Below are 17,023 nucleotides of genomic sequence, written 5' to 3' on the forward strand. Positions count from 1 at the left end.
ACCATCTACAGACTGGCCGGCTCACCGGACCTCGACACAAGTCCGCCTGGTGGATTCGTGCCGGGGACCAGGCGCTCCTTCCCGCTCCGGAAAGCCGTGCGTTAGTCCGCTCGGCTAAGCGGACAGGCACAAGGACAAAAGTTACTTTCACAAGATGTGCCATTGCAAGTAACACAGCTCGATGGAACTTGGACCACACATACAAAGAACTGCTACAGTATATTACAGTACAATACAATACAGTACAGAAGGTAACTGAAAGATATACACAGTGAGACGGACAAAACAGACACTTTTATTCGAAGACAATAATTACACTGAAGTCACCGCTATTGTGATGATCACTTGGACATTGCAAAAGGCCGGAGATGGTTCTTAATAGGTTGTGTGATCGCCACCAACGACAGTGCATACTCTGCACGGTGCTCCCATGCTGGCCACAGGTTTGGTACAGAGTTTTTGTATCTGGGAGTTCCGTTCGTCCACCAGTACGGTTGACAATTGCTGGATGGCCATTGGTACATGTGGACGTGCGGCAGTATCTCTCCTCAGTGCATCCCACATGTGCTCGGAGTAATTTAATTGTGGGGAACGGGCAGGACAGCTCATTCGCGGAATATTCTCTTCTTTCAAGAACTCCTCCACCTACGCTTTCGATGAGATCGAGCACTGTCATCCATAAAGATGAAGATGGGGCCAATGAACCCCTGAAAATACGCACATGGGGAAAGAGTACAGTGTGACCGGAGAGTGTACCCTTGAGAGGTGGCATGAGCTCCCTCTCATATTTCTATCTTACGATTTTCGTCTCTAATTGCATGCGGTGAAAAGTTGCTATTCCTTCACACGCGGACTTCCCACGCAGCGTCTCTCGTCACCCAGGTGGTCCGGTGACAGGCGGGCTCTGCTGATCTCGAGAGGGTTAAGCCGACGGGTGTGAGGCAGTCGAGTGAATGCTTTCCAGACGCCGACATTGTCAAAAGACACGCCCGGAGGGGCCTGAAGTAGCGGCTGGGCTAGAGGTTCCGCTACTTCGCAGAAACTTAGCGAAAACACTTTCTGGCGGGCTACCAGCGAGGCGTGGGAATGACTTGTGTACCCAGGCAGTTGTGACGGGAAAATTCCCGCGCTTTCTGCAAAATAGTAACTGTGATTGTTTTGCTCAGGGCATAGCTCCGTGACGTAGCAAAATCAGCGCAGAAATTGGCGCCAAGAATCTCCATTGGTGGAATGGTAGTGCTCCGGCAATGGAGTGGAATTTTCCGCCGGTTTTCGAGTTGCTGATTGGAACGTTTAACCACGGCCACTGTCGTGGGGGCGGGAATGTTCGGTGTTCGGCATGTACGGGTGCTCTAGGGTGGTCAGCTCTCGCTTTTCGGTCGAGGACGTCGAAGCAACCAGCCATCGCCTCCGGTACGCCAGATAGTGTTCTGGCAGTTTAGAAGACAGTTTGGTAATGTATGTCCGCAGCACCGGCAGATAGGGATTTTCCTAGGTGATAATCAGAGCTCAGCAGAGCGCGCCTGTTCGTATTTTTCTAATTTTGTTCTGTCTTGGGTAGCAGCAATTAATGTGGGGTTAGCTGTGTGTTTCTCTTAAGATTTGAGTGGCAAGGAATTGGCTCCACATACCACTTCGTCATAAACCTCACAATCTAGTTTAGGGACAACTTCACCTTCACAGCGTTTGTTTGAGTATCCAATTTGAGCCAATTTGATGTATTATAAATGTTTCATGTGTTTTTGTTTATTATTTTGTGTTTAGTCTTAATAAATCATATTGTTATTTTGGACAGAACTTTCATTCTGTTAATCGGTAGAGCAACCCATCATTTCTCACTACATTGATGAAACCTTCCCTTATTTAACTTATTTATCAAATTAAATTATTGCAGGTGCCAAACTCTTTTCTACTCCACTTGCAGGGTTGATTACAGTCAGTTCGAGTATAGTTTTTAATCCATGTGGAACAGCAAAAGTCGGAGTTAGAATAGGGGGGCTTAGAGCATCATTTACATATGTAGATTCTAGAAGAATTTAGTGTTAAATACACTGCTTGCCCCGGCACCTCGCACCCTGTTCAAAGATTTGGAAGTCAGCATGCCCGTGCAGTGGTATGCATCCAACACCATAACGCCTGGACTATCAAAACGATAATGTTCCACAGTGCTACCGATAGGTGGGAATATGTAATGCACCCAGGAACATTGTCTAGCTTGACAGTAGGAATTTATCAAGCTAAAACAGCATTCAAGAAGAAGATGAAGACATGGACAGAAAGGAAGCCAGAATCGAAGAAACGTGAGGATTCTGAGGCATGGCGTCTGAGAGCAGTCCAAGTGATTTCATAGACGGAGAGAATAGTCAATGAAGAGGACTATAAATGAGCAAAGGAATTGAATGGTTGGACTCCTGTACAGACAATGATCATTCAGTGTGAAATTAATAGAAGCAAAATACCTGAGGAGTATGCATTAGAAAGACCAAGACGTGCATCAGACAGATGAAAGAAGATCACAAACTGACAGCACGCTCGGAACTGAAGAATCTTGCAGAAGATGGGGGAAAATGGAGAACTATAAATGTTGCCGACAAACCTAAGGACTGAGAACAAAAGGATATTTATTGCAACTAAACAGAAATGTACGAGGGTAAGTCAATTGTCCGCAGAGTAGTTATAAAATTTTATTGTAATCAAATAGGAAACTTACAAGAACATCATTTTTCGAAATAGTCTCCTTGCCATAGCGTGTAGGCTTTCACGGCCGGCGTCTTCAGTAATTAAAACTTCCGGGCTAAGAGGCCGTGGTAGAAATACTTCTCCCTTATTTGCAAGAGGAACTAAACCACTTGCGAACCGCTTTCCAGAAAAATGGGTACGCTGCCAAGGAGATAGATAGAGCACTCCATCCCAGAAGAAAAATGTCCGAAAACGTGCAACAACAACAACCATCGGTGGGGAAGGTTTTTCTTCCATTAATCCACAATATTACGGACCGTATCGGGAAAGTGCTGGCCAAGTTCAGAGTTGAAACAATCTTCAGACCCACCAAGAAGATTAGTGAATGCTTAAGATCGGCGAAAGATCCACGACACCCTCTAGCTACTCCTGGTGTCTATAAGATTCCGTGTAGTTGTGGGAAGGTTTACATTGGAACCACAAAAAGAAGTATCAATACTCGCCTAACTGAACATAAAAGGAACTGTCGACTGGGACACACGGACAAATCGGCTGTAGCGGAACATGTTTTTGAAACGGGTGACCATGAAATAAAATTTAGTGAGACGAGCGTGCTAGCTAAGACATCGCATTATTATGCACGTATGTATAGAGAGGCTGTAGAGATTTTTAAACACCACAATAATTTTAACAGGAAAGAAGAAGGCTTGAAGCTAGATAAGATATGGCGATCGACTCTGTACCTAAGATGTGACAATCGATTACCTTCGATCGAGAGTAATGACGCCAGCCAGAGATAGTTTTACTGTTGACAACACGTGACGAGTGGTGGCGCCCTCTACGCGCTCTATATAAACAGGACCTCCACGGCCTAGCAGCCAGTCGTAGACTCACCTCAGATGATGTTGCCCGCAGCTGGCAACGAAACGTCAGGGAGAAGTATTTCTACTATTGGACCACGGCCTCTTAGCCCAGAAGTTTTAATTACTGAGTCTCCTTGCGTTTCAACGCACTTGATCCATCGTTGTACAAGCTTCCTGATGCCCTCATAAAAGAAGGTTTTCGGTTGAGCTGCAAGCCAGAAATGCACCGCTTCATCCACTGCTTCGTCCGAGGCGAATCGACGGCTCCTTAATGCCTATTTGAATGGACCAAACAAGTGATAAAAGGGTCATGATCGGGACTATATGGGGGATGATCCAGTACTTCAAATTTGAGTTTCTGGAGCGTTTCAGCAGTGTGGGCAGCAGTATGCAGACGGGCATTGTCGTGCAACAAAAAATGGCCCTGATCACTATGGGGCTTAACATCTGAGGTCATCAGTTCCCTAGAACTTAAAACTACTTAAACCTAACCAACCTAAGGACATCACACACATCCATGCCCAAGGTAGGATTCGAACCTGCGACCGTAGTGGACGCGCGGTTACAGACTGAAGTGCGTAGAACCTCTCGGCCACACTGGCCGGCCTGTCGTGCAACAGCATGAACCTTTTGACAGCAATCCTCGGGGATTGCTTCGAATTGCAGGCTTTAGCCTGGCAGTAAGCATCTCACTGTGACGTACACTGTTTATTGTTGTGCCCCTTTCCCCATAACGTTCCAGTACTGGACCTTGTGCGTCCCAAAAACCCGTAAGCATCAGTTTTCCTGCGGACGATTGGGTCTTGAACTTTTTCTTGCGCGGCGAATTTGAATTTTTCCATTCCATACTCTGCCGTTTACTCTCCGGTTCGTAATGACGGATCCTTGTTTCGTCACCATTAATGATCTTGTATAAGAAGTTGTCCCCTTCGTTACCATAGCGATCCAAATGTTTTTTGCAGATGGCCAAGCGCGTCTATTTATGCAACTGTGTGAGTTGTTTTGGGACCCATGTTGCACAAACTTCATGAAACCCAAGTCTGTTGTGGATGATGTCGTAGACAGAACCGTGACTAATTTGCAGACGATGTGCCACTTTGCCATTAGCTAATCGTATGTCTCAGAGAATGATTTGACGTAAACGCTCGATGGTTTCTTCATTTGTGGCGGTAAACGGTGGTCCGGCTCCTTCATCGTGCGTAACGCATGTGCGACCATTTCGGAATTTTTCAATCCATTTGACACTCCGTTGTGGCAAAACGCTGTTCCCGTACTGTACCGAAAGACTTCGATGAATTTCGACCCCTGATACGCCTTCCGACCACAAAAAAATGGATCACTGAACGTTGCTCTTCTTTGGTACAAATAGACAGCGGAGCAGCCATGATTAACAGCACGGCAGGGATAACGGAACTAAACTATCAGCTTGAAAATTGCGAAGATATAACAACAAATCAACAAAGCATGCGCCATGAACGTAAATCGACAGTACTACCAAAATAAACAAAAATATACTTGAATTGCAGATAATAATTGACTTACCCTCGTATTAATAAACTGAAATTATCAAAGATGGACTTTTGGAGAAGATCGTTAAGAACTTTAAGGAAAGACAACGTAAGAAAGAATGAAGTGTTAAACACAATAGACGTGAAAGAAAAGATATGTGGTGTGTTGGATAGAAGAAAATTGCAGTTGTATGGTTATGTGGAAAGAATGCAGGAAATTGGTATTCCACAACTTACACGATGGAAAACTGAAGGAAGAAGGAAAAGAGGACTACATGTAACCAGTACTTGGCTCCAAGATGTACAGCTGCGAATGAGAAGAGAGTATGCATGGAGGAACTCTTGAAGAGTCAGTGTTCAATATGTGTGTTGAAACTTCCTGGCACATTAAAACTGTGTGCCGGCCCGAGACTCGAACTCGCGACCTTTGCCCTTCGCAAGTGCTTGCCTGCGAAAGGCAAAGGTCCCGAGTTCGAGTCTCGGTCCGGCACACAGTTTTAATGTGCCAGGAAGTTTCATATCAGCGCTGCAGAGTGAAAATCTCATGCTGGAAAATGTGTGTCAACATGTTAAAATTTCTCAGGTATTGTTATAAGTAAAGAAACCTCTGTATTGAGAAAAATCTCTGTTAATAAAAACAATCTGCTCCTACATTTCTAACAACAGTTGCCTGCGATTTTACTGAATCTCAAGTTAAGCGTTCTCGAGGCAGATGGGGTATACTGAGGATTACACAATTTATTTTTATTTCTCCATTTTCTGGGAATGTTACAGCCTGGCCACATAAAAGTATCCCGGACGAGTGGATATGGTTGAACGTGAATTTATGCATTGAACCACACCCCGTGACGCTCACACCACATGTACGCCCGTCACGTGACCTGTCACACCGGTTCAGAGCGTAGTGCTGACTGTGTCTGTGTGGGTGGAGCAGCGCATTGGGAACGATGGTATTCACAGTGGAACAGCAGGTATACGTTGTGGAAAGTTACGTGACAACAAAATCGTGAAAACTTTATGATCAGTTGTTTGCTGTTACGCTTCGTCCGAGCATGGCGTCAGACAGGATCTGTTTTGAGGAAGTCACAGAAACATTCCGAAACGTGCCCGCACACCACAAAATGTGGCTGTAGTTCACCAGAAAATGCTTCAGCCAAATCAACCCGACGCCTGTCGCAAGAGACCTGCATGTCACGTCCATCATGCAGACAAATACTCCACCTGGACCTGCACATGTATCCCTACCGAGTGTCTGTCGTTCGTACTTTAAAACCATCACATGTTCCTAAGCGCCTCCAGTTTTGTGAGTGGCTCTTCACAGAGGTAACAATGAATGGCTTGGACACGGATCTGCTCTTTACGTCTGATGGAGCCTGGTTTCACCAGAGAGGCTACGTCAACTCACTGAATCTCGGGTTCCGGGCAGTGGATAATCCGTGTAACTTCCACGAAACGTCATTGCATGAGCAGAAGCTTGTCATTTGATGTGCAGTCTCTTAACGCCGCAGCCGGCCGCCGTGACCGAGCGGTTCTAGGCGCTTCAGTCCGGAACCGCGCTGCTGCTACGGTCGCAGATTCGAATCCTGCCTCGGGCATGGATGTGTATGATGTCCTTAGGTTAGTTAGGTTTAAGTAGCTCTAAGTCTAGGGGACTGATGACCTCAGATGTTAAGTCCCATAGTGCTCAGAGCCATTTGAACCATTCCATTCGACAGATCCTGAAATTCTTCTTCACTTTCACTGAAGACGACAATGCCATCAGCGATTCTTATCACTGATCTCCTTTCACCTTGAATTTTAATCCCACTCTTGAATTTTTCATTAATTTCCTTCATTGCCTCCTCGATGTATAGATTGAACAGCAGGATGGAAGAACTACATTCCTGTCTTACACCATTTTTAATGTGAGCACTCCGTTCTCGATCTTCCAGTTTTATTGTTCCCTCTAGGTTCTTCTGCATATTGTATATCACTCGTCTTTTCCTACAGCTTACTCTATTTCTCTCAGAATTTTGAACATGTTGCACCACTTTGCACTGTCGAATACTTCTTCCAGGTTGACAGATCCTATGACCGTGTGTTGATTTTTCTTCAGGCTTGCTTCCACTATCAACAGCAACGTGAGAATTGCCTGTCTGGCGTCTTTTAACTTTCCTAGAGCAATACTGGTCGTCATCTAACAGATACTGAATTTTTTTTCCAGTCTTCTGTATGTTATTCTCGTCAGCAACTTGGATGCAAGAGCCGTTAAGCTGATCGTACGATAATTGTCACACTAGTCGACTCATATTACTTTCTCCCATATGACCACAGCAATACAATCTGATAAATTAGAGCTGATGTAGGGGTTTACCGACAATTGCTCTTCTCACTCGCCATTCGCGAACGGAAGTGAGAGGGGGGGGGGATTAGAGGGTGGTATCGCAGATGTCAGCTTGGCACTGGCAGCACCGCCTTCCCCTTCAACGAAGCCCTCGGTAGAAGATGCGTGAACTGCAGATGCCCACCGAGACGCGAAGACGGCAGCTTGGTCTCTGGGCTTGACTGGCGCCGGCCACCTGTTGGTGTCGTCTCCCCCACCACACTACGTCACCGCCACCCGCACAGTGACAGCGGTTCAGCTTCAAACGCCACGCGCTGCCCACAACAGCGGGAAAGCCGGCGGCCATGTGTGAAAGAGCGGTGCCGGCTAGCAATCCATACACGGCTCATTGCTGGCATTTCAGTCTCCAATATCTGTCGTATCCGAACGGTTACAGCCCAAGAGAACAACTCGAGGAGTCTGAACATGAGATAATTTACGGCAGCTAGTCGAACAGGGATTTGAAAGATTCAGTACGGCTCTCTAACTACTGCTGCGGCGACTACGGGTGAAACGGTCCGGAAATAAGCAACGTTAAATTACTCGATGAAGCCATTAGTTAACGTCGATTTCCGTAACCTCTCATCATCCGATCCACTCGCGGTCGACATTAGGACGTCTCAATTGATACGTTCCTCTGCGCGCCTGGCTTTCTGAAGCTCCGTGCTCAAAGGTGGCCCTCTTAGGAAAAATAGAGGAATCAGTAAATTAACTCTTTGAAGGTGAACGTAAAACGGCACACGAAACACCGATTTACGAGGGCTGTACGCACCCAACAATTAAGGACTTAAAAAATTTATCGCTGTACTTTTCACTCCAGATATAATTTTGAAAGATTCTAGCACCACGTGTTCATGATTGCTTCGAATCACTCGAAAATCGTGAGAACAGTAAGCTTTCATCGCTATCGGCTATTTAACAAAGTCTACTTACTTTACACTGGCGCGTGTTATTGCACTGCCTCGTGTTTGCTTAGGATGAGCCGTAAACTGTGGTGCAGCTCTTTTTTTTTTTTTTAACATGAGTATATAGAAATCAAACGACCATATTTCAATCAGAGGAACATGCTGACTTTATTTAACCCTTTATTTAGCAGCAACAATATCTTTGTTAGAATTATTTTCTTAAGATAGATATAATCAAGTACTTGTCAAATTAACATAAGAACAAGTATTTCGACAAAAAGTTTTTTACAGTATTTTCAGTGCATGTACCTTCACAGGAAAGCCACTGGCAAACCACGGATTGTTCGATTTTTGAAGTACTCTGAAAAACTGTACAAACCTGTTCTCATCACTATTCTTCGGGTCCAACATCCTTTTAGCTTACGGAACGGGTAGTAGACAACAGTTGATGCGTAATAATTAAATGCTCTTATTGCTTGCGAATGCGTTGACGTCTCCACAAGCCCCACAACGACAAAAACTCTACGCTAGTTCAGACTCATTCTATTTTCTACACTGATTTCGCTGGACATTCACTCACCTTGACGACAGCCATATCAATAAAATCCCGCAACGTGTTGTACCACCATTTCATTTTCATTTCCACTGTCCTTTTCATTTCATAATTCGCCCATTAGCTTAATGATGTACTTGCAGGCACTCAGGTAAGCAGCTCGTGGTCTCGCTTCCTGAGCACGGGTCCCAGGTTCGTTTCCCAGCGGGGTCAGGGATTTTCACCTCCCTCGAGATGACTGGTTGTTTGTGTTGTCCTCATGCACTTGATCGACTGTGGTATCGTGTTGAGGCTGCATGGGCAGCTGTACCTGTACACGCCATCCAAGCTCTGTTAGACTCAATGCCCAGGCGTATCAATGCCGTTATTACGGCCAGAGGTGGTTGTTTTGGATACTGATTTCTCAGGATCTATGCACCCAAATTGCGTGAAAATGTAATCACATGTCAGTTCTAGTATAATATATCTGTCCAATGAATACCCGTTTATCATCTGCATTTTTTTCTTGGTGTAGCAATTTTAATGGCCAATAGTGTATATCGAAATAATCAGAAACTAGCTGCAAAAAAGAAATTTAATTTCTTAACCTATTTTGGGCACTTGGTTTCCTTCCTCAGAAGGTATACCTGTCGCATTATTTGCGAGTGTCAACAATAAGATGCATCTTGCTGTTCACAGGCACAAATAATGTGATGTGTATAACCTTCTGAAGAAGGGTGCTAAGTGTCCAAAACCGGTTAAGAACTTATATTTCTTTTGTGCAACTGGTTGCTGATTATCTCAGTATATATTTCAATATATCCTATATTTTTGTAAACGGACCATGGACTTGTGCTCTTAACTTATGTTTATGCAAGTCTAATTTATGACCAGATGATTTTCACCTTATATTTTTGGCTCTGATTTATGACCCAAAAAAGGGCCAACATCTCCCTTCCCCTCCCCCATTCCTCTAGGCCAATTGAAAGATGGGCTGTAATTCTATTGGCTAAATTACAACAATTTATAGCTCATAAATATGATCATGGCCACGTAAGACAATTCACATACCTCTTCAAAATAGTTGTGGCTTATCTCCCACCACTCATCTGCATATGGTAGCCATCATGAGATGGACTTGGCATTAATGCACTGTATAGTGGTCGATCAACATCACCATGTAGCATCAGCAGCGAAGTTTTCTGCCCGACAGCATTGTTTGCAAGAAATTCAACGTGTGATCACCTTCCACTGCTGTTTACTGTTTTCGGGATATTTCTTACAGCTTTGGAGGAATTTCTTACAATTTTTGTTGAAACCTTGAAATTTGCTCTCATTATTTCAAATACTCACTTTAAACTTTTTAAAAGATCGTCGTCCAAAAACACACATAGATTGTTGTAAATACGAAACTTTTAATGTTTAACAATTACCATAGCACGTTATTTAAACAGATACACACTTCCTGCATACAAATTACACTGATACCTCATAGTTTCATGTTTTTTTTTGTTGTTTTTTTTTTTTTTTCATCAGTCTACTGACTGGTTTGATACGGCCCACCACGAATTCCTTTCCTGTGCTAACATCTTCATCTCAGAGTAGCACTTGCAACCTACGTCCTCAATTATTTGCTTGACGTATTCCAATCTCTGTCTTCCTCTACAGTTTTTGCCCTCTACAGCTCCCTCTAGTACCATGGAAGTCATTCCCTCATGTCTTAGCAGATGTCCTATCATCCTGTCCCTTCTCCTTATCAGTGTTTTCCACATATTCCTTTCCTCTCCGATTCTGCGTAGAACCCCCTCATTCCTTACCTTATCAGTCCACCTAATTTTCAACATTCGTCTATAGCACCACATCTCAAATACTTCGATTCTCTTCTGTTCCGGTTTTCCCACAGTCCATGTTTCACTACCATACAATGCTGTACTCCAGACTTACATCCTCAGAAATTTCTTCCTCAAATTAAGGCCGGTATTTGATGTTAGTAGACTTCTCTTGGCCAGAAATGCCTTTTTTGCCATAGCGAGTCTGCTTTTGATGTCCTCCTTGCTCCGTCCGTCATTGGTTATTTTACTGCCTAGGTAGCAGAATTCCTTAACTTCATTGACTTCGTGACCATCAATCCCCATGTTAAGTTTCTCGCTGTTCTCATTTCTACTACTTCTCATTACCTTCGTCTTTCTCCGATTTACTCTCAAACCATACTGTGTACTCATTAGACTGTTCATTCCGTTCAGCAGATCATTTAATTCTTCTTCACTTTCACTCAGGATAGCAATGTCATCAGCGAATCGTATCATTGATATCCTTTCACCTTGTATTTTAATTCCACTCCTGAACCTTTCTTTTATTTCCATCATTGCTTCCTCGATGTACAGATTGAAGAGTAGGGGCGAAAGGCTACAGCCTTGTCTTACACCCTTCTTAATACGAGCACTTCGTTCTTGATCGTCCACTCTTATTATTCCCTCTTGGTTGTTGTACATATTGTATATGACCCGTCTCTCCCTATAACTTACGCCTACTTTTTTTCAGAATCTCAAACAGCTTGCACCATTTTATATTGTCGAACGCTTTTTCCAGGTCGACAAATCCTATGAAAGTGTCTTCATTTTCCTTTAGCCTTGCTTCCATTATTAGCCGTAACGTCAGAATTGCCTCTCTTGTCCCTTTACTTTTCCTAAAGCCAAACTGATCGTCACCTAGCGCATTCTCAATTTGTTTTCCATTCTTCTGTATATTATTCTTGTAAGCAGCTTCGATGCATGAGCTGTTAAGCTGATTGTGCGATAATTCTCGCACTTGTCAGCTCTTGCCGTCTTCGGAATTGTGTGGATGATGCTTTTCCGAAAGTCAGATGGTATATCGCCAGACTCATATATTCTACACACCAACGTAAATAGTCGTTTTGTTGCCACTTCCGCCAATGATTTTAGAAATTCTGATGGAATGTTATCTATCCCTTCTGCCTTATTTGACCGTAAGTCCTCCAAAGCTCTTTTAAATTCCGATTCTAATACTGGATCCCCTATCTCTTCTAAATCGACTCCTGTTTCTTCTTCTATCACATCAGACAAATCTTCACCCTCATAGAGGCTTTCAATGTATTCTTTCCACCTATCTGCTCTCTCCTCTGCATTTAACAGTGGAATTCCCGTTGCGCTCTTAATGTTACCACCGTTGCTTTTAATGTCACCAAAGGTTGTTTTGACTTTCCTGTATGCTGAGTCTGTCTTTCCGACAATCATATCTTTTTCGATGTTTAACAGTTCACAAAACTAAACTCTTGCTACATACAAGGTCTATTTATATAAGATGTTTCACTCTAAGGAACTTGTCCATGCATTATGAAGTGCGTCAAACCATGGTCAACACATTATGATGTTACTATCAAAACTTTGATGCCTATGTAAAAATGTCACCGTTAATTTAATTAGTGTAATTTATGACCCAATAAATGGCTTATACTCTATGACATCACCACCAGTCCAAGGGGATTCTGTCACCACAATAGTACTGTGGACTTGTAAAAAATGGCAGGAAATGAAAAAATTACATAGGAATATTTCTACAGGCATGTTGAAACGTCCCCTTTGAACAATTTATACATGACTGTGCTTAAACTTACATACAATATTTTTAGCGCAACGCAATCTGACTTTCAGAAATCCCTACAAAAGAATGGCCCTGACTAACATTAACCTATGCGTTTCACAAATCGCTTCACAAATCGCTTACCTCACAAAAATCTTGGTTACTCGAACTACTGCAATACAGCGAGCGCCACTACTGCCAGCTAAATAAAAGATTCAAACTACGGAAGGCACTAACTACTGATAGGCATAGTTGGCAAAATGAAAGATTTTGATAGAGAACAACCAATGTATTTACCTCAATAGTCATAATATATATAGCAGTTCATGACAAATTTCAAAACTCCGCCATCTCTCTCCCCACATCCACCACTGCTGGCGGCTCACCTCCAACTGCCCAACGCTACGCGCTGTTCGCATCCAGCTGCCGCTGCCCAACACTACAATGGCAGACAACAATGCAAACTAGCCACAGACTGCACACAGCACAGCCAGTGATTTTCATACAGAGCGCTACGTAACGTTGCCAATAAGAAAACATAAACAGCCTACTTAGATAGCCCCCATGCTCCCCACAAAAAATTCTACAAATTGTTTTGGGCACTGGCCAATACAGAATTGAAAAATTTTTTCATAATTGTAGTAAGAAAGATATCAAATGCACACACTTATTGATACAATGTTGGTCAAATGCTAAAATTGTCTCACAGTCCATAAAGACAGTCCTGATCATTCATCACAGTATTAATTACAATTTTATGCACAAAGTCTGAGCAGTAAAAGAAAATGCACACGGAAGTAGTGGATTTCCATGCAGTCTTGAAGAAGTAGTGTTGTCCTTCCAACGGAAAGACAGTGCTGACGCTTGACATGCAGACAGGTAATGGGCCACAACAGAGCAAACCCACAGCAGAGTCACTCGACGTTTTGAAGAATATTGGTAGGTAGGTCATCACAGAGCAGACCCACTATAGTCTTGGTAGAGAGTATGGTATAGGTGGGCCATCAGAGGTGCAGGCCCACTGCAGTCCTTGTATAAATAATGGTATTGGTGGGCCATCAAAGATGCAGCCCCAATGTAGTCCTTGTAGAGATGGCCAGCAGCCATCTGCTGCGACTGTGCAGGTGCATAATCACCATCGAAGAGTCTTGCAGAGTAGATAGCAAGTCCATAAACCACCACTTGTGCACGCACAAAGTTTTTGGAATTGTCCTTAGAAGTCTTTCAGACAATATAGCAAGTCCATAAACCACCACTTGTACACTCACGAAGTTTTTGGAATTGTCCTTAGAACCAGCAATGCTGTTATCCAGTCCCTTGCTGAATTATTAACACATGTGCAAACACTAACAGTCCCTACTTCTCACATATTGTCCATATACTATGACCAACAGAAACGTGTGCACTGAAATGTAACTTACAAGTTAATAATATGATGAACTGGTGTTAATTATAATTTTATAACATAAGAATACAATTACATAGGTACAAAATACATCATTAAAGAACATAACAATACAGATAACATTTGTAATAATACAGGCTTTACAAAAGAATAGAAATAAACATATACATCAGTGTTACAAAAATAATGACATAAGTACATACATAAAGATCAGAATAACTTTTGAAACATCACCTTCACATATGAGCAACAAAACAGAATAAATAATGTCTCAACATCTTTACAAAGTAAATAACATAGTATTAGAAAAATTCTACAACATAGCTCTCATCAGCTAAACACATAAAGACAGGAAAAACACAAATACACAAGGGTACACAAACATATAGAGGGATGACACAAAAGGAAAGGACAGGGTTTGTTTTACTGCAGTATTTTGCATGGAGATCTCCCTTTGTTCATCATTATTCCCAAAAGTACTATCTAAGCCTGCTTTCTGTATTCTGTTCACATCCTCTTTCAAAATAGTTTTTCTCCACTGTACACTACTTTTTTTTTGGCCAAACCATTTTCTTATATCTTCTCAATGCATTTCTTCCAATTCATCATAGTTAGTTTCTTATATAGTCTACCCCCTCTTAAGCTAACTTAAATCTACTGAGCTCAGATGCTAAACTAAGGGACGAGGCAATGCAGCAGCACAAAACAATTAACACAAACAGCAATGATAAAAAATACAAAAGGCAAAGCAACCAGCATAAATTACAACTAATATAAGGCAATGAGCAGCAAACAAGAAAAATAAATGCGTAGTAAAACTGGCTTAGCAGAGTAACACAAATTAAAATTCAGTAGCACTATGCCTGGCAAACAGCAGCAGTAAATGCTATAATGTATACCTAAGCATGACAAAGCTCAAGCAAAAAAAATAGTACACTAAAGATAACAATGCGGACAAAGGTAATGTATAATCACATCTTAATGTCTATGTAATTAAAGTTGTGCACCACAACAACTTATTGTAAAAAAAATATTACCATGTACTTGAAAAGAATATTATGTATGCAGTTCATGTTACTAGTCCCTTCTTATTGTTCTTTCCTTTCCAAGTGCTCCTTTTTTGAAGAATGTGGATCACAAAATTATTATTTAATAGATCTGTTGACAGAAAGTGTTCACATTAGCAATTGCATTTAATTTTATTTTATGAAACCAATGCTGCAAGACAGTTGGAAACCAGATATCAAATGAAATAAGCAACTATGTACAAAGTAAAGCATAAGAACATCATTCAGTTGTCATGAGGCATTTCATAAGTTAGTAGAAAAATCTCTCAACTAGAGAGACAGTAGTCATAATCAGGTGTATAGACATAAAAATATTTCTCGCCATTTCATTATGCATTTCAGTAAATATCATAAATTAAGAGCTCCACAGTGTAATCATATGTTTTCAAGTTCGACCATGTCGTTTTTGCGATGCTTTCTACAAAGGAACGTCAATAGCGAGGATAATGGCCTCCCTTTTTTTTTTCTCCACCTGTACCTCAGAAAGGGGCACACGCTAATGGCTTTTTTCCAGGCGACTGTCGCCCAGCTGGGTGCCCACGACGCATTACGTGCAGGTGGTCACTCAACTTTCTTACCGAAATATTTATGACACCAGTTTTCATTACAGTGACAGTCTCATATAAAAAATTTCACAGGTCGAAAATTTACGTTACAAATGTGTAGAAACAAAATCCTATGAATATAACAGTGTGCAAAAAATTTTCGCCTGCATTGTGATACATTCACGCATTTACACACATTTCATAACTCTTAAAGTACGATTCTTGGTTTCCAACAACCTTTTTCACAAATCAGAGTCCCTAACCACTACTCATTATTCCTTACCTTATTCGTCGACACTTCTTCAATATTTCATCATAACAGATACGTAGCATAATCAAATAACTCATATAGCATCAGCTTACTGATCATAAACATACCGCAACAGCATAATACACATAGTCATCGTAATAATAACATCATAACACCTCAGTCAACTGTCAAAATCGTCGTAGCTTCCTCCAATAATTTCAAAACCTAAAAAAAATTCTCTGCTCATGTCAAAAGTGTCATCTGCCTCAAACGTACTTTAAAAATCGTGATCCCTTAGCAAATACATCATTCAAAGCTCTCATAGTATCACAATGGTTCCGAAAAAATATGAACAGTTTACAAAGTACATACAAAATACAATTTCATAAGTGTGAAGTTATCCAATGGTGTAATTACGTAAAGATCTGTCACTGCCGTAGTAAAAAAGTTTGTCTCTCTCAGTTAAATGATCAGATAGCTGTGTAATTCTGTGTTAGAGAAATATGGTACCGATGTGTAAAGTTGTATAAGCAAATACCATATTAGCTAGGGCTCCTTGTGCTTGCCAAACACATGGTACACAAAGTAGGCGTGTACCCCCCTGAGGATTAATGTAATTATACTCTCAGGTGTTACAGATTACAGCAATGGAATGAAATATATCACGGAAAACCATTGTATCATTGTACTTCAAATATCTTAAAAATGCATGTTTTAAGTGCGAAATTAATCACTCAAATACATGTCCTGTAGCGCTAAATGTGCGTCTTGCTGTAAGATAATCTCTGTGGAAGTGTTGTAGTTATCGTCCTCCGAAAGCTAAGTTCTGCAGAAGCCAATGTACTTACCTCATGATAAACAAAAGTGAAATGCTTTGCGTATATATATTTTAGTTATTACGCTTATTGTCGTGATGAAGAAAGTACTGTGCTGTAACGTATTGTTGTCCTACGGAAAAGGCTGTCTCATTGTAGCTATACCACAAAAGTTACTACTAAAACATGTTTTACTTTCCAGAATAATTCAGAAAAACTGTGCAGATATAAAGCAGATACAGCACAAAAGCAACAATGTAAATTGTGTCACACATTAGTAGCGTCGTGATATAATTGTGTAGCTGTCAAAGAAACCAAGTGCTAAGTCATCTTTAATCCCACAGAAAGTACTTCAAATAAAGAATGTCTTTTCAAGTAAACCAAAATGTTGCATGAAAATCTCATTAGCAGTGCCAGTATATGTTCTAAGTATGTGAGCCTGATAGTTGTTACGTAATCGTGCAACTAATAAGCAAGAATGTACAAATACAA

Source organism: Schistocerca nitens, chromosome 4 (genome assembly GCF_023898315.1).
Source record: "Schistocerca nitens isolate TAMUIC-IGC-003100 chromosome 4, iqSchNite1.1, whole genome shotgun sequence".
Classification (NCBI taxonomy): Eukaryota; Metazoa; Arthropoda; class Insecta; order Orthoptera; family Acrididae; genus Schistocerca; species Schistocerca nitens.